Source organism: Polypterus senegalus, chromosome 16 (genome assembly GCF_016835505.1).
Source record: "Polypterus senegalus isolate Bchr_013 chromosome 16, ASM1683550v1, whole genome shotgun sequence".
NCBI classification, from domain to species: domain Eukaryota; kingdom Metazoa; phylum Chordata; class Cladistia; order Polypteriformes; family Polypteridae; genus Polypterus; species Polypterus senegalus.
The window spans coordinates 39,715,749-39,737,145 of NC_053169.1; the positions used below are offsets into that span (position 1 = coordinate 39,715,749).

Below are 21,397 nucleotides of genomic sequence, written 5' to 3' on the forward strand. Positions count from 1 at the left end.
TCAACAGCCTCTTACCTTTGGCAAAGTCAAGGAGCATGGAGCCACTTTCACCACGGTCACCAGACCCATGTGTACCAACGCAGTCCTTATAGGCAGCCCTGCCAGTGTCAGTGGTTGCATTGAAGTCACCCATGACCAGAGGAGTGTCACCTCACGCGCACCCATCAACCACTGAGCGAAGTTGTGAATAAAATTTCTCCCTCACTGAGACATCACTCACCACGGTCGGATCATATACTGAGACAACAGACAAGGCACCCAGAGAGTGCTACACTCTCATGATAAGCTTGTTGAAAAGACTTATCTTAGGATCTGATACACTGCAGCAACAGCAACTCCCTGAGTATGACAGCCATTAGAGTGACCAGACCAATAAAAGGTTTACCCACCTGAAGAGATCTGCCCAGTCCCAGGTCTGTGCACCTCAGACTGTGCCGCCACTGAAATGCGGAGTTTATGAAGCTCCGCTCGATAGCAGAGGAAGATGATCATCATGCCAGAGAGACAAAACTTTCCATGCGCCTTTCTGTGTGGACTGCCTGAAATTGGGACACGAGTGCTGGTGTGCAGTGGGCTTCTTATCTCCAATAGGCCTGACTTCATTGGCTTTTTGATTGTTTTGATTCTTCCGGGGATGGTGCTCTTAAGGGCTTTTCCCCATCCCTTTCATAATGCGAGCAGCCTTCACAGCAGAGCTACTCCCACAGAGAGCAGAAAGGAGTCCTGTCTGTCGTCTCAGAGCTGCGTGAAGGTTTTTTACGGTGGCTGGAGTGTCAATCCTGCCACCAACCCCCATGATTTCCCTTGAAGTTGGAGGGCCAGATGCAGTTTAACGTCATACCCATACACCTGCAGCAAAAATTGAGACTTGAGTAGTGATAGTGGAAACTTTGTATATTATTCTAATATTATAATATTTATCATAATATGTATATTAAGGTTAGGTGTGCACTCTGCTTAATTGAGCTAAGTAGTTCAGGTGTTGAACATTAACTTCTTATTGTTACAATGTAATGACTTTAAATTGTTTTAAAGAGAGAGTAAACACTTTCTCAGAGTGGTCTTTTTTTCCTTTTCTCCGGTTGAATGTACTTACACATGAGGTATTAACCTAGTATTGATGTTTCAAATTACCAGTTTAGTGTCTTTGGGAACATTGAGCATGAAGCTAGCATGTGAGTGTTGTGTTTTTCCTTTTATTGTATAATCAGATGAGAACTTGTTCATCTTGAGTATCTGCTTTTCAGGCAATGCTTCATTAATAAAGATGCACTTTAATCCATTTTAGAGAAACACAAGAACCTGTCAAACATTTGGCTGTCAAATTTGCATTTTTCTCTTCTCAGCCCATCAGTGAAATCATTTGTTTTATTTTCTAGACAGCTCCTGACAGTACATTTTTAGTACTCACTAATCAAGGCTCAAGACAATGTTACATGTTGATTAGCACATGTGAGTAAGAATTTCACTGTACTCTTCATTTGACTGTTGTTATTGGCTTTGGTTAATCTTCAAGGATGCACTAGTTCCAAAATACATATAGAAAGTGAGGGATTTGAACAGTGTTCACACAACCAATCGTATGAAAAGAACAGTTTTCTACATATATTTTAAATTCTGTTACTTTTCCACACTTATTATTAATACTTCACACAAAAATTCTTTTTTTTCTATTTGTGATTTACCTTGTTCTGTTTATTTTTTTAGTGTTTGTGCTAAATTTTTAATCTCATGTCTTTATAGAGAACAATGATAACAGAGATTGTGACACAGTAGGGTTCTGTGGTGATGCTGAACAAACAGTAAGCATTATCAAAAAACAAAGTTTACTCGCGTCTCAAAGTTCATATATCGGATATCCAGTCTTATGCTCACTTATGTCCCAAACACGTGTATTTTTGCAAAAGTATTGTTTAACAAACCACTTCTAGAAAATACTTTTGTGAAAGGCTGGGAGCACACTCAGATGAGAATGATGTTTTATATTGAAGAGCCACCTGCCTCTTCATCTGTTGGTCAGGAGTCCTTCCCAGAAATAATCTCACTTCTTAGCTACCATGGTGCTTAATTTCATATCAAAATTGTGGAGCGTTAAGTAATTAGGGATGAAAAGCAAGTGAAAATATTAGGTAGAAAGTGTGCCTCGTATTTATGCATATATCCAAGGTGCTTCAAAAAGTAGAAGGCAAGTTCAACAGTGTAGTTTCACAAACTGCTGTTAACAAGCACAAAAATAAGGTGTGGTTTTATAACTAAAGAGAGACAGGTTTTCAGTTCAAAAGCTCAATCCTGATTGAACCCACTCCCTACTCACTTATGAGAGGAATTTCGAAAGTGGTTGGTTTAACAATATTTTAGCAACCATACATATGTTTGAGACATTGTGAGAATATGATTTGCTATCTGACATGTGGGAAAAAGTTAAGAATTTTTTACATGAGTGTTTTGATATTGTTTGCTGTTTTTGTTCAGTGTTCTTTCCCATAGAAGCCAAATTGTGTCAGACACTTTGCCAACTCCACTATTCTCAAAAAACATCAAACTAAAAATTATTCTTTGTCATTACTAAAAACAAGATTTGTAATGAGTAACATTTTGGTTGGGGTGTTTATTTAATAAAGTGATTACACATTTGGACATCTAGAAAAACAAGGTTATAATCCCTGGAACGTATATTTGCATATATTATCTTTTAATGGCATTCAAATATAATGATCTGAATGTACATGAAAAAGTAATCTGTAAATGTTTGGTAATTATTTATTAAACAAAGTTATTAAATGTTACCGAAGCTACATCTTAACATCTCATAACAGGATATCTAAATTAGAATGATAATTTATGAAAAAATAACATTAAATTAATAACAGCATGCTACTGCAGTGCTGCTGCCACTTCAGGCTTCAGCCTGTGTGGAGTTTACTCCTTCTCTCTATGAATGCATAGATTTATTCTGAGTTCCTCCCCCTAAGTTGAATGTTCCAAAGATGAATGTGTGTTAATTGACAATTCAAAATTAGCCCATTATTAGTGTACGCATGAGTCTCAGTATGCTCTATAAACAAACAATGCTTCATCCATGGTTGGGCTTGTGTCTTTAGGCCCAGTATTTCAGGGTTATGCACCAGCCTGGTACAACCCTGAGCTAATTAAGCTGGCTAGAAGTTGAATAAATACTATCCAACTACTGTACTTCCTGAATCAGGGTCAAGTGTTGGCTGTATACATTTGTTTATTGTCTTAATCTTTAAATTTTAAAAATGATATTATTACTATAAGTTTTATATCTAGAATTTACATGATATTGAGGAGAATACCAAATCCTGGAAGCAGACGCCCTTCGATTTTATAATTGAACATTACAGAAAGTGAATATCGAGGATTGGTAATATAGAGAAAATAGTTACCATTAATATATTAAGAACTGTTAGAATCAAATTTTAAATACAAGTTTGCTTTTTGGAAGTATAATTTGCCATATATATGATAAAAAAATTCTAAATCTGTAGTTTATATAGTATGTTTTATTTGTTTTATTTTTATATTTCATGTTTATATTACAGTAAATAGTTTAATATACCCAGTTAAAGATGCATGCAGCATTTTCTCTTCATTTAAGTTAAAACAGTTCATGTATTTTCTGCAAAAATCATAAGTGAAATCTTCAAGTGATCTAACTAATCGAAAATGATTGAGGTATTAATTGTTTTTTTTTTTAAATGTTGATTACTTTTTAAAGAACGCTTTGTGCTGGGTATTTTTGCCTCTGTAGAGTTGTAACGGGAAGAGGTGAGGCCTCTCTTTAAGCTACATAAATTATATTATCTGCCAACTGAGTAACTGTTTTTATGGAACAAAACCCAGCAGCCACTAAGATTGCCAGAAAAAAAGTTTTTGAAACTCTGGTGCACATTAATTTTGTTTTAAAGGAATTGAGCAAGTCAGAAAATGGGTGAATGGATGATTAAAAAAAAAAAAAAAACACGTAGTTTTCACGTAGTGAGAATATAGCTCTTTTTCCTCATGTGGCTGTATTGAAATAAGTAGGACTGGAAAATAATTGAGCAAAATGCTTTGCTTCATTACAAATGTCTGTATTAGTGTGCTGTCATATAACAGTGAACATAGTTTAATCCTGTAGATGTTATAGTAAATTTAAATGTTTGCCCAGCTAGGATCATTACGTTATTTTATATGTATTTAGCTGCTGAAAACCCCTCAAAAAATATAGACCATAGTTTATATTTTTGCACTTACATTTTGACAGTTGTCATAATTAAAAAGCACAAGTTTACTTTTTGTCAGCATGTTCCACTTCATTGTGACCTTTTCTTCCATCTGTCACTCTGCACCAGTCAAAATTGTTTTGATGCAGTTTAGGCTAAGGACCTAAGTGGCAGTACTTCCCATGGCTGTAACAGTATGAGGATTGTAATTAGTTATTGATTGCTTTATTGTTTTTGTTTTTATTCCTAGAAATAAATCTATTTGATTTCTGCAGAGGTGTCAGTACAGTTTTGCTCCTTGTATCTTGGAAGGGGCATTATAGTATTAAGGAGAAGAATATGACGAGCGCAGCTTCTTTTACGAATACACTTGTTCCAAAGAAAGGATATTATATTAAGTCAGGGGTTCTCAAACTCGGTCTTGGGGGCCCACTGTGGCTGCAGGTTTTTGTTCCAACCAGCCTCTGTTTTTAATTGGACTTCTCTGCTAATTAAGTGAACTGTTGTTTCTCAGATTCCCTTTTTTGGGAACAATATACAAATTAGAAAATGAAGTTTGTTTAAAAAAAAAAAAGTATTAAAATGTACTAAGCAGTTACATGTATTTTTTTCTTTTTGACAGTATTTTTATCTTGATTGTCATTCTACTTTTCTAGGTGTTCTAATTGTTTAATTCGTTATTTACTATTTTGTGGGGCTGATGCTAAAGTAGTTGCAGCCTTTCACGATTGATTGTTGTTTGCTTGGGTTTCTGCTCTGCTTGTTTTTAATTGTCATTATTAAGATTCAATGAAGGGAGCAAACTACACAGAGAAAGGGCAAAATGTAATAAAAAGAGAGTTAAGCATTTAAATCCATAGCAAAAACTGAAATATTTCTTAAGTTTCTTATAAATGTAAAAATCATGCTGCTGTGCTTTTCTGAATATATAATAAAAGATAAATAATACCTGCTAATTAAATGAGATCAGTGCTATCAGGTGTTGTCACTGATTAGGAATCTGGTTTGAACAAAAACATGCAGCCACAGTGGGCCCCCAGGACAAGTTAGTTGTCTGGAATTAGTTCAGATTGGATGTAAAATGCAGTGTTCACAAGTAGACAATAGCAGTTAAAAGTGGCAACACATAGTTTATTTCAGAACTTGAAACAGAAATAGCAGAATGGAACCAGTGCAAAAAAGCACAGGATGAAGATAAAGCTTATCCCCAACTAACAGCTCCCGAGTATTCTTCGCCCTGCTTCAGCATGGACTACACAAGGCACGTGTCTTGTCTGGGGCCAGGGGAAGAAAACACCACAGCTGTCCATCACGCCTTCATATCCTGCAGCGATGACTATGCTGCACTGTGAAGAATAAGCAGGTTGTCTGTAATGGGTGATTTTAGGGCTATTAGTGCACACTTGGAGGTCAAGACTCTGGAGACCGGAGACCAGTAGTTAAAGTGCAGGGAAGAAGCTGGCTGGTGTACTCTGTAAGCTAAACTGTCTTTTTTTTTTTTTTTTTAAAAAGAAAAGTCAGTCATGATAAAAGCATGCCTTAGGTATAAGGGAGAGCAGTGAGTGAACAGAAACTGTTGTAAAGAGAACTGTAGAAGATAAAGTAAATGATGTGAAAGGAATGTGGAGGCAACAGAGTAGAACAGTGAGGACTGCCAAAGTAAAAAGAAATTGCAAAAATAAAAAAGGTACAGAAAACTCTGCGAGGAAAGACATTTTCACGTCTTGCCCCTTTTCTCATTGATATTAAAATATATATGTTATTTTCAGTTTGCAAATTGAGGACAGCCATCCCTTTTCTTGTTGAAAGTTACTTCTGTGTTAGGAAATTTTAAATAAGACTCAAATCTTCCATAAATGAAAAAAAAAAAATTTAAGGTTTCATTTTTTGCCATACTCTTCTTCAGCTTAATGATGACCAGCATTTAACAATTTTTGTGTGTTTTTAAATTTTTTTTAATGTGCTGTTTTAGTTGAAAATTTAAAGCGTTATTTTCACGTTACCATGTATTATTCATACTTGAATTCGTTCAGTATAGTTATTACAGTACTTGCAGTCCACTTTAGCTCCAGTTTGGGTTTGGGACTTTAAACAAAATTGTGTTGTTTCTTTTTTCAGTGGCTTACTTGACTTAGTCATTTTCAAAGATTTTTTTTGGTATTGCCAGTAGTATCTTTGTATCTGTTGATGTAAGCTTCGAAGACAAAATCTGAATTCTTCAATCAAATACTTTATTGATCTGTTAATGGTTTCATAAGCTGCATGCCCTGAGGCCAAGTTACACATAACTACCTTTGCTTTTTATGATCACATTTTTACTTTACTGACAAGTAATTTGGCATTATTTACACCTTATTAATTGGGGTTGAAAAAAACAAGTTTAAAGAAGTCAAAATGAAAAAAATAGGCTACTTTGACTTGTGATCTTTAAAAATCTATGAAAGCTAAGGACATCTTTCTATATTTATCAGGATATCAAACCAATCCTGTTTTTGAAGTTTGCAGGGGTGAGGCTTCTTATTAAAATTGCAAATAGTATGTTAAAAATCAGCAGTAAATATTAACCTTGGTTTATATTACTTTGAGCAATTAAACTTTGCACATCTGCAAACAAGTAAGTTGTTTTTGAGCTGTTAGCAGTAAAGATATTTTGCTTTCTGTTTGTTCTGTGTGTCCGTGCTATTTCAGGTGAATCTTGCCCTAGTCTTTAAGGACAGAAGCTATATTTGCATATTAGAGCAAAACAAACTGATCTGTCTTTGTTTGCTACAGACTCGAGCTGATATTCTATATCTCAAATAGTGATGTGAAAAAATTAAATCTTATCTGAGTGTTCTCACATAAGTTGCAGTTATAGAATTACAACTGCATCAGAATTATTCTGATATGAATGAGCATCTCATTTTTGTTTTAGGGACTGGGTTCTGTGTTTCATTTGGTATTAGCACAGAAAAAAAATACATTTGATCTCTGTTGGAATTGCCAAATAGGTGGAATTTGGTTGAAATAAAATTGGTAGTTTAAGAATAACTACAATCCTGCTTTTATAGCATGCTGTGGAGAAACATTTTAATTATGTAATGTGTACAGTGGTTCAGATAGGCAGTAAAATGCAAAAATAAATGTATTTCACCAAGTAATATAGACTTCATAAAGGGAGAAATTACAATAGTTTAGCAAGATTTGTTTGTACCTTATTCAGCAAGATCAAGGGGCAACTTTGTAGTCCAGTGGTCCGCGCGGCTGCTTTGAATCTCACTTTACTTACCTTCAGTATAATGTTTGCTCATTCTCCATAGGTGCCTCGATTTTTCCTTCCACATCCCAGCACATTAAGCTATAAGAGTGTACAGGCAGTCCCCGGGTTACGTACGAGATAGGGGACTGTAGGTTTGTACTTAAGTTGAATTTGTATGTAAGTCGGAACAGGTACATAAATTTAATAAATGCTATTGTTGACCGACTGTAAGCAAGTGCTCTGCCAATGAATGATGGAGTTTCACCTCTTTCTGACCTTTTTATTATTTCTACTTTATTTTCAATGGTGATGGTTTTTCTCTTCTTTACTGTATCACCAGCGCTTGCATCAGATTTGTGTTTCAGAGACATGCTTGAAGGGCGAAGACAAAAGATTAAGATGAGCTCTTCTGCACAGCACTGTTTACGCTATCACAGCAGGAAGGCACCCGTCGTCAGCACATCTGGTGTACTGACAAGAGACAACTTCCAGCCATGTACAAAACAGTATAAGCAGGCTTACTATTGAGAATAAATGGGGTCATCGACGGGTGGTTCATCACCAGCCCACCTCAGTCACCTCCACTACAGTATGCTGCTTGCAGCGTCTGCCCACAGAGAACGAACACGGTGCGCCCAAAGGCGGTTAGTGAATCGCCCCCATTCTCATCGCAGCCATCCGATGCACACTACAATGCTACCCCCCGCCACAACCGGGTCACCGCTTGCAGCATTGCCAGCCACCCACCGAGAATGAACGGGGCAGCTGTCTGTGGTGCGCAGGCAGTGAAACTGCTTGCCGCTGGGAGCTGCCCAAGGGACACTACACTACGCGAACAATAAAATCACCCCCCTCCAGCCTCAATACAGCCACCGCTTGCAGCATCCCCAGGCCTAAGATGACGGAGCGGCAGTTACTAAGGCGCATGCGTTGCAGCTGCAGCCCCATTCGTAAGTCGTAGGTTGGATGTCCGTAACCTGGGGACTACCAGCATTTTAAAAAAAAAAAAAAGATCTTTAGTTCAACCTTATGAACAGAATGGTGAATTCTCCAAGCAGCATCTATAAAGGCAGTCAGTACTGTAATATGGGTTTCCCCTGCACTAAGAAAAAACACTTTATGAAAGTATTGACAATTATGGTAAATCAGTGTCCTTTTTCGATTTACAAACCAAACTGAAACTGAATCTTCACAGTTGCACTGAGCCAGATGTTACTTTTCAAGTGTGTGGTGGTAGAGGTGACACACTATCGTCTTCATCATTATTCAAAATACTTCACTGTAACCTGTGTAACAAACTGGGGTTAGATATTTGTGAAGTATAATCACTGTCTCTGCCATTCTCACAGCTTATGTTGCCTTCATGTGCTATGGTGCAGTCGACATATCATTGTGCTGCTAACATGTCTTCTCACATGGCTTATCCGGCAGTTTATACATTTTCAGTATGTAAAGTCATCTGCCAGTCTTACAAATACTTTGCTTCCTGTACTACAGTCTGGAATTGGTGGACTAGAAATATTGCTACTTTGACTTATCATATAGTTAAGCAGTTACTATTTTCTCCTTTCAGAAAGAAAGACTAAAAGAGGCTTAAGCAAATGTACTTATAAGGTTCACATTCTGTGTGTTACATGTCCCTTGTTTACTAAAGAATTTCTGATTATTTTTAAAGGGAAGGATCCATCTATACAAGGAACTATTTTGAGATTTTTTTTTTAGCAGATAGTGAATATATTTTCCTTTTCTGCTATAATGTTGTGCTATGCTATAACTAATTTAAAATGCAGCAGAACTTTTAATTCTGTTTTTTTTTTATAATTTTTTTTTTTTTTATAATTTTTACAAATGATGTTGATCAGTCAATCTTTAAGGTTATGCAACCAGTCAATGGCATAAATTGCCTTTTTAAACTTATCATTGTAATCGAGTAGCTGGAGTAAATAATGCATTTTAGAGGTAAGGTAATGAATGTTGATTGCCTCAAGCCTATTTGATCATTTCTGATTTAAATGTGATAAAATTTCAAAATGCATTCTTTTCTAAAGTTTCTGAACAGTTCAGTTTCTAAAACAATACCGTAACTTTCATCTATCTTAGTTTAATAGTTTAAAATTTGAAAAGGATACTTTTCAGATAGTGGGAGATTTTTACACTTGGTCCGACAGTCAGTCATTTTCTAACTCTGAACAGTGTTGCATGGATCTGTTGGAGCCTATCCCAGCTAGCATTGGGCACAAGGCTATGGCAGGGCGAACACACAGACACACACCCCTACAACACACTAATTTAGGATTACCAATTCACATAAACCCGCATGGCTTTGGAATGTGGGAGGAAACCTACTCGGACATGGAAACTCCATGAAGGGAGGACACGGGACACAAACCCTGGTCTCCATCATGCAAGGCAGCAGCACTACCACTACGCCACAGTGCCTCCCTGCTTGGTTAGAGTTTCTTGAACATATAGCTTTGCCCATACTGTAGGAATATTTCAAATCTGCAGATAATCATAGAGCATCAATGGAATTAGAAGAATGAGCAGATTTATTTGGAAAGTTAAGTTTATTTTAAAGAGAAGTTTCCTTTGATAAATACTTTGGTTTGTTTGTGACTGTTTGAGATGTTGCAGTAATTTGGGAATACACTTCATCTTTTGTAAACATAGACTGTAAGAACAATTAGAATGAGAAAAAACTTTTCAGCCTAACAAAGCTTGTCATTTTCTTTTCTTTGCTTTACAAATTTTGCTAGCGTTGTGATATGAAGGTCACGAAGTTCTTCAGTTTTCACTAATGTGTAGCCTTTTTTGAGTATGTACCGTCCTCTGTGGGAAGAAATACTGTATTCCCTAAGGTATTTGTGAAATGTATCCTCAGAAACTTCCATCTGTATCACTGTGTGCTTGGTTAAGCACTTCATAATTTTAAATATTTCCATCATGTAATTATTAATCAGTTTGCTTAATCCCCAGAAAAGTATGCTTCTTTTAAGTTTTTTCCTTACAGCTTTTAAGACCACAACTGCACATCGAATTTCAGATGTGTATTCATAATATTATACAGTTTAACAATTTTTTTTTTTTTTAAACTCTCAGCCCATTCTTTCTAAACACAGCCCTCTTTTACCCTTTTCAGTTGATTCTGTACATTGTCTGGATGTGGAGACAGTCATAAGTTCATTTGGACTCCCATATTTTCCCATAATATTTTTCTAAATTTCTGCATATACGTGGGGTTGAGGAATAGGGCAAACACTTCATGTGGTAAATTTTGCAGATATCACAGTGCACAGTATATATCACAATATTTAAAATTTTGCTTTTCAAAGCTAGGCTTTTATGTTGTTAAACAGGCATGAGCCACCTGGAAACAGCATTGCCCTTTTTGAAAAAGAATGCCAAAAGTAAATAAATAGCTCTGATTATGAAAACTGTATCTTATTCTTTTATTGTTAAAAATAGAGTAGAAGTTCCTACAAACGTAGTCTTCATAATTCAGTAATCTTGTAGAGCATTTTAAATCATTGGCAATAGATTTTTTTGATATTGATGTCACTGAGTGTTTTAGTTTTCTATTGGGCATGATCTGAAATTTGAATATCTCTTATAGTAAAGAACAATACTTTTATGATTTTATGTTTTGAAAATCTATGTTTTAAGGAATTTTAAGACTTAAGGATCTGCTGGAACTCTGTCTTTTTTTATAATGAGTATCAGAGTTTAGTAAAGGCACTAAAAAGAATCATGGTTAGAGGACAGGCATGGGTTCAGTCCAGTAGATTCAAGTACCTTTTAACTTGCCTGAAGGGTGGACTAAACTGAATATTGTGGAATGCTCCAAAATAATTATGCTAACACTCTTTTTTTTTTTAAAAAAAAAAAGGTAAATAAATAAAAATGAGCAATCTTTATTATCAAGATGTATTGTTATTAAGCAGATGTACTTGAATGGCCTATTGATCAGTGCCTTAGAGTGAATGAAAATTTAAAAGGTATGCTTAGGAAGGCACATAAAGTGATGGAATATTATTGTTTTGCCCCCGCTTGGATATACATCCAGCTCTAGAGTCTCAATTGTATTGTTCAGTGTTTATCCCTGTTATGCATATTTATTCTGAGGAGATTGTTGTCCATTTCCTTATGTAGAATATTTTCCGTTTAATTAAGTTTCTGGTTAGTTCAGCTACGTAGAGAGAGCAGTTACCTCTGTGGAATCTCTCTTTTGACCTCAACTGATTCAGAAAGTTTCTTATACCATAACATACTGTATAGTTAAGTCAATTCTGCATTAATCTGCATGCTTTCCCCTGGATTCTTGCTTATTTTACTTTCGTGAATAAACCTTTAATAGGAGAGCCAATAAAATAAAATCTTTAGTTATTATCATAACTCCATGTTACTGTATGGTTGAGTGTCCCTATTCCAAAATGCCTTGGACTTAAAAGTATTTTGGATATTTTTGGATTTGGGAATATTTGCATATACATAATGAAATATCTTGAGGACACCCTTGATCAAGTAGGGAAATGCACCAAAACAAGCTAAATGATGACTCGCATGTATAATAAGTCATATCACAGTGCTGTTATTATAACATGCGTTGGCGCAACAAACATATTAAACATTAAAAGTGATGAATATGTACAGGTTCTGTTTTAGTTCCTTTTTAACAGTGCCAATACTGCATACCGTAGATCCCGTTATATAAGCCGAGAATTTCGTCCTAGATTTTTGGCTTGGAGTTTAGGGGTCAGTTTATACAACAAGTATCGTTTCAGATTCAAGATTTCCAGCGCAATGCCGGTTTTGCCGATGAATACGGAAGTAAATAATGACGAAACCACAGAGCCATCTTTCAGATGAAGAAGTAACTTTGATTGCCGGTACTTTAAATTAAATAAAGAATTTATTCAAAAAAGTGTTTTAGTTGTTGATTTTATTAATACAATTTATAATACATTATCGGGAAGTTTGAAATAAAAAATTTTGTTTTGATTTACGACCAACATCTTGCGTTACGACCCAGATGTGGTCACGTGTATCCGCTTGCGCGATTGTAAACAAACAACCGAGAGTGTTGGTAGCGTCAGTTGGAGCCCAGATACATGTGTTTGTGGATGTAATTTCGGTCATTGCAGTGATTTACCTATATATATATATTCATTCATTCATCAAATATAAATCAGTAAGACCATGCAAGCAAGACACATAATTGCTAAGGAAGGAAGAGAAGGTAAAGAAAGCGATCACAATCGAAACGAAGATGGAAATTGTGTGGAAATATGAGAGTGCTGTTCGTGCGACCGATCTCGCTAATATGTACAGCATGTCGAAATCCACCATCTCGACAATTTTACAAAGAAAAGATTTGCATAAGGAGGTTCCTTCTAAACAATAACCACCTTCCGTTTCATTCTCCTCCTCCTCCCTTCCTGCAGCCCAAAGATGTCAAATTAAATGGTGAGTACAGTATGAAATTGTTGTTTCTAGAATAGAATGCCTTTTATTGTCACTATACACATCTAGAATGAGATTAAAAGCAGCTCCTTCAGTGCAGAAAAAAAGTTCTGTATAGGGCTTGGCTTGTATGGTTGTTTTTTTAGCCTTAGCATAACGCTGGATCTGTGGCCCCGCTTCTGCTTTCTTTCCCTCCTCCGTCTGTGTCTTCTCCTAGACCCAACAACAATCCACGGAGAGCCCGCTGGTCTCGCTATGTTGTCTGGGATGTTGTGCGTGTGATGAAAAACACTCAAAACAGATGTCTGGCTCTGGACACCGATGTCTATAAGGGTCTGACGGGTGTAGTGGATGTTCGCCGAACCGATCGTGCACAAACAAGGAAAAAAAAAGTACAAAAACAACAAAAAAGTGCACTGAAAAGGAGAGCCCTGAGCCACTGCGACCATGTGCGCCGCCATGCTCCTAGCTTAATCTAGCTACTTCTGGTAGGCTAGGTACTTTTTATAACTTTTTGGTTAGTACATTAGAAAAATTATTGGTGTTCTGGTAAATTATGCACATTATACAACCTTTTTTTATTATGAAAAGTTTTAGTAAGTGTTGCAGTGGGAGGTTTGGAACGGATTATGGGTTAGCCTTCGCGAACGAATTAAGTTCGTAAGTCAAGGGTCCACTGTATTGCGTATTTAAGTTAATCAAATTTATAACGAGTCTCCGGAAATTCACACGCCAATGTACCGTATTATATAGTTTCAACACAAAGGTTTCATTTTACCAAACTTCTCCGCAATCACTTCCTGGTTTCCATCAAAAATGCCAGCAGTCTCAAATTCTCGTCGATAAACATGATAAATATACCTGAAGAGACACTTTTAAGTAGAAAATTTTGCTTGGAGAAGGGGGTCGGCTTAAATACCGGTCATCGGCAAATACATGTAATTTAGTATGTGGAGAAGGGGGTCGGCTAATATACCGAGTCGGCTTATATTCCGGGATCTACGGTATTTGCAAGGAAAAAATGTTTATTTTTTTTAAACTTGTTTATACTGTTTACCTGATAACGCTTCTCGGGGAGCTGTCCAACAGGTCAGGAATATCTCGCGCATCCCTCATTCTGTCACGTGTGCTATGCTGGAAGTCTTTAATCAACCATGGCACTACATTATGTTTTCATGGATTGTGGGTGCTCATATATAAAACATGTATGCAAACATAAAAATTGGGTAACATAAAAAGGCAACCTGCAGTGGTGTACAATTTTCTCAACATAATCAGAGCAATTTACTGCACTCACATGGCAATAAGAGCAGCTAACCAGAAAGGGTCAATAAAAACAGCTTCAAAGTAGTGTCATTCCAGTAACGTACAAGTCATCTGCAAATTTAAAGATGCCATGCAGTAATCGTGTTGCTTTTAGGCAAAACTAGTAAACTGCGTTTCGTTGCTTAGCAGTACTTGCCCCATCCTGCTGTGAAAAAATAAATGTGTTTTGAATCTGTACATATTTTATTCACATCCACTTTTTTGTTTACGTGAAGTGTTATAAAAGAGACGCCTAATGTGGAGCTTCCAATTTGTGGCATGGCGTCCTATGGATACTCAAAGTTTCAGGTTTTAGAGTATTTTGGAATTTCAGCTTGGGAAAACACAACCAATATAATATGATGCCACCATCATAACCATTAGTTATCCATTGATGCATATGTGTTGTGTATTTGGTTGTTTCTTTCATCTATTGTTCTCAGTAACCAAATTGTGAGGGCTGCTTTCTTCTTTTGAATGTTATACTAACCTTCATTAATTTCTTTCTCATAGCCTCACAGAATAGATCTGGTTAGAATTACTGTTGCTTTTAATGTTTGGTAATAAACTAAACTGTCCTTTAGTGTATGAAGAATGCTTTTAAATCCAACTCATTGCTCCTAAGTCATCAGTATATAAGATGATGCCATATTTATTTTTTAAAGCGATTTCAGTGTTATTTATAATTCACATTTCTGAAATTACTTTAAGTTTTATTTCTGAGCATTCTCAGCCAGAGTAGTTTGAAACATATTATATAATAATCAGCAGATATGTACTGTTCAGTTCTGACATTCTCCTTATGGCTTTTAACAGTACATTTTGTTAAAAAAATAATGTAACTTTTTACCTGAAGTACAGTGGGTATGGAAATTATTCCGACCCCCTTCAATTTTTCACTCTTGTTATATTGCAGCCATTTGCTAAAATCATTTAAATTAATTTTTTTCCTCATTAATGTACACACAGCACCCCATATTGACAGACAAAAAAAAGAATTTTTGAAATTGTTGCATATTTATTAAAAAAGAAAATCTGAAATATCACATGGTCCTAAGTATTCAGACCCTTTGCTCAGTATTTAGTAGAAGCACCCTTTTGAGCTAATACAGCCATGAGTCTTCTTGAGAAAGATGCAACATGTTTTTCACACCTGGATTTGGGGATCCTCTGCCATTCCTCCTTGCAGATCCTCTCCAGTTCTCTCAGGTTGGATCGTAAACGGTGGACAGCCATTTTTAGGTCTCTCCAGAGATGCTCAATTCGGTTTAAGTCAGGGCTCTGGCTGGGCCATTCAAGAAGAGTCACAGAATTGTTGTGAAGCCACTCCTTCATTATTTTAGCTGTGTGCTTAGGGTCATTGTCTTGTTGGAAGGTAAACCTTCGGCCCAGTCTGAGGTCCTTAGCACTCTGGAGAAGGTTTTTGTCCAGGATATCCCTGTACTTGGCCGCATTCATCTTTCTCTCGATTGCAACCAGTCGTCCTGTCCCTGCAGCTGAAAAACACCCCCACAGCATCATGCTGCCACCGCCATGCTTCAAAGTGGGGACTGTATTGGACAAGTGATGAGCAGTGCCTAGTTGTCTCCATACATACCGCTTAGAATTAAGGCCAAAAAGTTCTATCTTGGTCTCATCAGACCAGAGAATCTTATTTCTCACCATCTCAGAGTCCTTCAGGTGTCTTTTAGCAAACTCCATGCGGGCTGTCATGTGTCTTGCACTGAGGAGAGGCTTCCGACAGGCCACTCTGCCATAAAGCCCTGACTGGTGGAGGGCTGCAATGATGGTTGACTTTCTACAACTTTCTCCCATCTCCTGACTGCATCTCTGGAGCTCAGCCAAAGTGATCTTTGGGTTCTTCTTTACCTCTCTCACCAAGGCTCTTCTCCCTCAGTAGCTCAGCTTGGCCGGACGGCCAGCTCTAGGAAGGGTTCTGGTCGTCCCAAACGTCTTCCATTTAAGGATTATGGAGGCCACTGTGCTCTTGGGAACCTTAAGTGCAGTAGAATTTTTTTTGTAACCTTGGCCAGATCTGTGCCTTGCCACAATTCTGTCTCTGAGCTCTTCAGGCAGTTCCTTTGACCTCATGATTTTCATTTGCTCTGACATGCATTGTGAGCTGTAAGGTCTTATATAGACAGGTGTGTGGCTTTCCTAATCAAGTCCAATCAGTATAATCAGACACAGCTGGACTCAAATGAAGGTGATCTCAAGGATGATCAGAAGAAATAGAAAGCACCTGAGTTAAATATATGAGTGTCACAGCAAAGGGTCTGAATACTTAGGACCATGTGATATTTCAGTTTTTCTTTTTTAATAAATCTGCAACAATTTCAAAAATTCTTTTTTTGTCTGTCAATATGGGGTGCTGTGTGTACATTAATGAGGAAAAAAAATTATTTAAATGATTTTAGCAAATGGCTGCAATATAACAAAGTTAAAAATTGAAGGGGGTCTGAATACTTTCCGTTCCCACTGTATATTAAATAGAATTAATGAGGACATCAGCACAGCAAGCACTGAAGTGTGGTGATGGACTACTGTCACCAACATGGATTGTGCACAAAGACAAGGTGGGGCCAGCTTGGAGTTGACAATCTGTATCTAAAAATGACAAATAACAAACCTCCATCCTGTTGAGTTGGGCATCCACCACATCTATTTCTTCCAGTTGGGACAGCAAAAAGTTCTCTAGCATTTCAGTGTAACATTCTGAAGTGATGGTGACTATTGCCCCCAACACCCCTCAAAAAAGTAAGGACCTGTAATGGAAAATTCTGCAATGGTGCACCAAACTGTAACACACTCACTGTGCAGGGATCTGTGATGAAGTTCACATGGGTTGATTTCAGTCCAATAGAGAAAGTTTTTTGCTTATTTGTGCAACCATTCAAATGAAAATGTCCCTCGTTGCTGCACATGATAATGGCATCTCGATGAACGGGTTGCAGAATGTTCACACAAAACTCTCTACTAATCTCCCAGTCTCTCTCAGTGAGTTCCTGCACTACCATCATTTTGTATGGATGGAAGTTAAGGTCCTCATGCAAAATCCTCCTCAAAGACATGTTGGCAGGCAGAAGCATGTTTGCATGCTGCACGTCTAGGAAACTGCAAAATTGATGCCCATTACAGCTGGGATGTTTTCATGTGTTCGTACAGTCTGAGGATGGCCTGAAGATTTTCTGTTCAATGTTGTACCCATCTGTCTAAATTTAGCCACCTACTAAAGAATTGTTTTCCAATTTTGGGACATCGACCGTTAGGAGGAATACTGAAGTGTGTTCAGAAGGCATGTTGCGTAGTGATGATGAATTTGTTGTTTTTGAAAAACGCTTTGACAGGGAAAGCATGATGCTCACCGGGCCAAGGCATGTTGCCAACTGAAAACTACAAGGGTTCACCTATCAAAGGACCCCTACCCCAACCCACTCAGCTGCCTCTACCTCATGCAATGACCTTGAGAAATGTGGTACTTCATTTTGGCTCACCCTGTATAATGTTGAAAAAGCCAGCTAGTCTCAATCTAGACAAAATAAAATATTTGGCAAGACCTGTGGCCTAGACCAAAACATGTCCGAGAACAGATATCCCCAAGTATAAGATAATAGAAAAATACCCGTGCTTCGCAGCAGAGAAGTAGTGTGTTAAAGAAGTTATGAAAAAGAAAAGGAAACATTTAAAAAATAACGTAACATGATTGTCAATGTAATTGTTTTGTGACTGTTATGAGTGTTGCTGTCATCAAGGATTTGATTATCATTATTTCTTTCAATCAGGTTCGTATTTGGAGGATGTGTTGTGTTCAAGTTACATTCTGTGTTTGTCTAGTCTATCCCTGACCATCTCATCTTCGTTGTCAACCATTGTAAAGATAACAGGTTTCATTCATCGAAGTGATCACTACCCAAATCGGTACTCGTGAATAAGATGTTTAACAGGTATTCCCGGTATTAAGTTGTGGATTTGCCTGTGATTATTTAGCGGCAGCGTGTCTATGAACGTAATTTAAACTTAAGCTTTACACCTTGCTTTCCTATTGATATGTCTACAATGGCTTGTTCAGAGTCTGAGGGTTGTTCCTTTCCTACTGCATCAATAAGCAGCTCGTCTTCCTCTTTATCTGAGATATCACACACTGCATGCATGGGTTTACCTTTCCCAGTCCTGCAAAGTCAGTTCACGTGAGCCGCTCGGAGTACTTGCATCGAAGGTTCTCAGCAGTGCTTGTGCTATCTCGTGCAATCTTGCGATGTCCACGGCTTTATTTAATGTTAGCTCAGACACAGCACTTAAAAGTTTCTCTCGCACTTTTGCTGAGTTTGTGCCAAACACTATTCTATCCCTGATCATCTCAACTTCGTTTGCATAAGCGCAGTCCTTCGCCAGCAGTTTTAACTCAGTTACAAAGTGATCAAAAGTCTAATTTATACCATGCTTCTTCTCATTAAACTTGTATCTCGCGAATATCGTATTCGTCGTAGGCATGACAAACGCCAGCGGCAGCCTGTGTATGAACTTAATTTAAGCTTAAGTTTTACACCGTGCTTTGTTTCCGCAGTAGCTGCGCTTATGAATATGCTTTTATGCGTCACTCGCTTCATATTCTTTTGCTGCCTTCTCAATTGTGTAATGCGTTTTTTGTTCAGCGCTCTTTGGAGCTCTTGCTTGTTCTCTGTGTACTGCGTTCACAGTCAGTTCACGTGAGCCACTCGGAGTACATGCATCAAAGGTTCTCAGCTGTGCTTGTGCTCTCTTGTGTGATCTTGCGATGTCCACGGCTTTCTTTAATGTTAGCTAAGACCCGGCACTTAAAAGTTTCTCTCGCACTTTCGCTGAGTTTGTGCCAAACACTAGTCTATCCCTGACCATTTCGTCTTCGTTTGCATAAGCACAGTCCTTCACCCGCGAATATTTAGCGGCAGCGTGTCTATTGGATTTCTGCTGATGGACGGCCTTATATGGGCAGGCACTCAATTACGTGGGAGGCATGATGATGGGGGACGCAACTCTGCCTCTCACGGCGACCGAGCTGCAGGCTATGGCTGTATATATGTACATAAGTAGGTTCCAGTTATGACCGTTATGCGTAGAATTTCGAAATGAAACCTGCTTAACTTTTGTAAGTAAGCTGTAAGGAATGAGCCTGCCAAATTTCCGCCTTCTACCTACTCGGGAAGTTGGAGAATTAGTGATGAGTGAGTGAGGGAGTCAGACAGTCAGGGCTTTGCCTTTTTTTAGTATAGATAGTGATGTCTTACTACATAGTGCATACTACTCATTATACCTGTGCTTTATAAAAGTAGTCAGAACCTATAAAACTGTTGACATTTTGCTCAAGTGATGTGTATATATATATATATATATATATATATATATCTTACTCCAATTGGTACTCAAATTGTTCACATGCTTGAAAAGCATTTCTTTTGGGGAAAAAAAGGTTTACGTCAAACAGCTCATTTATAATAAAAATCCCAAGTATGGTGTTGCTTTGCATGTTTATAAGTATGTGAATATTGAAAGCCTTCCCTAATGTGACAAACCATAACCCTACTATCTCTTAAAATACTAATTATTGAAACAAAACCTTTGGCACATATAGATCAAATATTGATCCAATGAAAGTCCAACCTTGAATAAAAAAATCTTAATTTATCTTACATTGCAAGACTGTTTCTTAATTGTGTTCCTAGTTGCATTGCCTGTTAAGTGAAGCAGCTGTAGTCTCAAAATTATATCACAATATTTCAAGGAAGTTTGCGATAATTATATTTATGACAATAAAGGTAAAAAAATGCTGAACATTTTATTGGTGATTGCAGCTTGTAGACAGCAACATTTTTAATGCAAACAAAATTAATGACATTTTCCATCCTCCTTTTCCAATGGGCCTTTGGTGACAGACTAACTAATTCGAAGTGTGAATTTATTGCCACAAGGTGCCAGCTCAAGCAGCATTATTGTGCATTAGTAGTGACACAGCATTGTATCCAGCGTGACACAGTATTTAAGCACAAAAGTAGCCTAGTTAGGGTTTTCCCTGTTAATCTTAAGTAAAAGTATAACTTAATTGTTTAACACTTTAACAATAGCTAAAGTAACTTAACCTTGTAACTCTTCAGGAGCCTGCACAATATTGTCACCTAATAAAAGTCATCTCAGATTTTAAGTCCAAATATGAACAAACAGCAGCAATTCAAATAAACCTTCAGTCAAAATGTAAATACTGATTATAAAAATAAAATTGCCTTCAAAACTTAAATAACAGTTAAGCAGCTAAAAAATGTATTTATTTATTATTTTTTTTGGGGTTATTCTCAAATGAGGTAGATTATCAGTGCTGGAACTGTTGTATTGCCTCTGATTTCTTTTGTAAACATAAAATGGATTTGCCATGAAATGAGGTAGGTTAGAATGTCATTGTTGCATCTGTACAAGCAAACACTTTAAGAGTTAACTAGCCATCCTTATTGTCAAACTATTTGCAATCTTGTGGGACGATACACACAGGTGATAAACAACAAGTGTTATATCCAATTAAAATAAAACAAATTTACAATTACAATTGTTGCAGTTCTGAGCGATGTTGGGATGCGTATTGGCAAAGAAATTAAACTCCCCCTTCACTCTCTTCAGAGCAAATAAGTAAGAAAAATTGGATATCCACAAAAGTAACTCGGTGGTAAACAAACCTGAACAACTCACACGGAAATGCTCAAGAATACCTTCAGAACTGCCCTTTGTTGCTGATGGAAACCAAGGGGTTTCCCATTCGTGACTCACATTAAAATTAAACTACATTTTGTTGCAGCATGCTTCATACATCCCAGGCAAGGATGTCACCAAAAATATTTTCTACCTATGATATTGTATCTTGGGTCAAGCTTTTTAACCAGTTGCTTAAAGCCCACCTTTTCCACTGTTTGGACTTGGTCAAAAAATATACAACTACATTAGCAATTTCAATCTCCCGTTTGCTCATCCTGTCATATGGAGTGCAAGTGGCAAGTGCTGAAGCGATGCTCAATTGAGTCATTTGCTTCACTTTTTGGCTGCACATCGCCAGCTGCTAGTATCTCCTTACTTGCTTTCGTAGCCTGGTTGTAGCCTTCATTTATTTGTTTCGCTTTTCCTCACTAACTCTTCACAGAGTATATCTTGT

General features: G+C 37.3%; 1 protein-coding gene across 5 annotated transcripts in view; it reads left to right on the plus strand.

The window, feature by feature from the left end:
• socs5b (suppressor of cytokine signaling 5b) overlaps window positions 1-21,397 on the plus strand; it is a 156,282-nt gene that overhangs the window by 13,107 nt on the left and 121,778 nt on the right. The gene's annotated exons all lie outside the window — the stretch shown is intronic.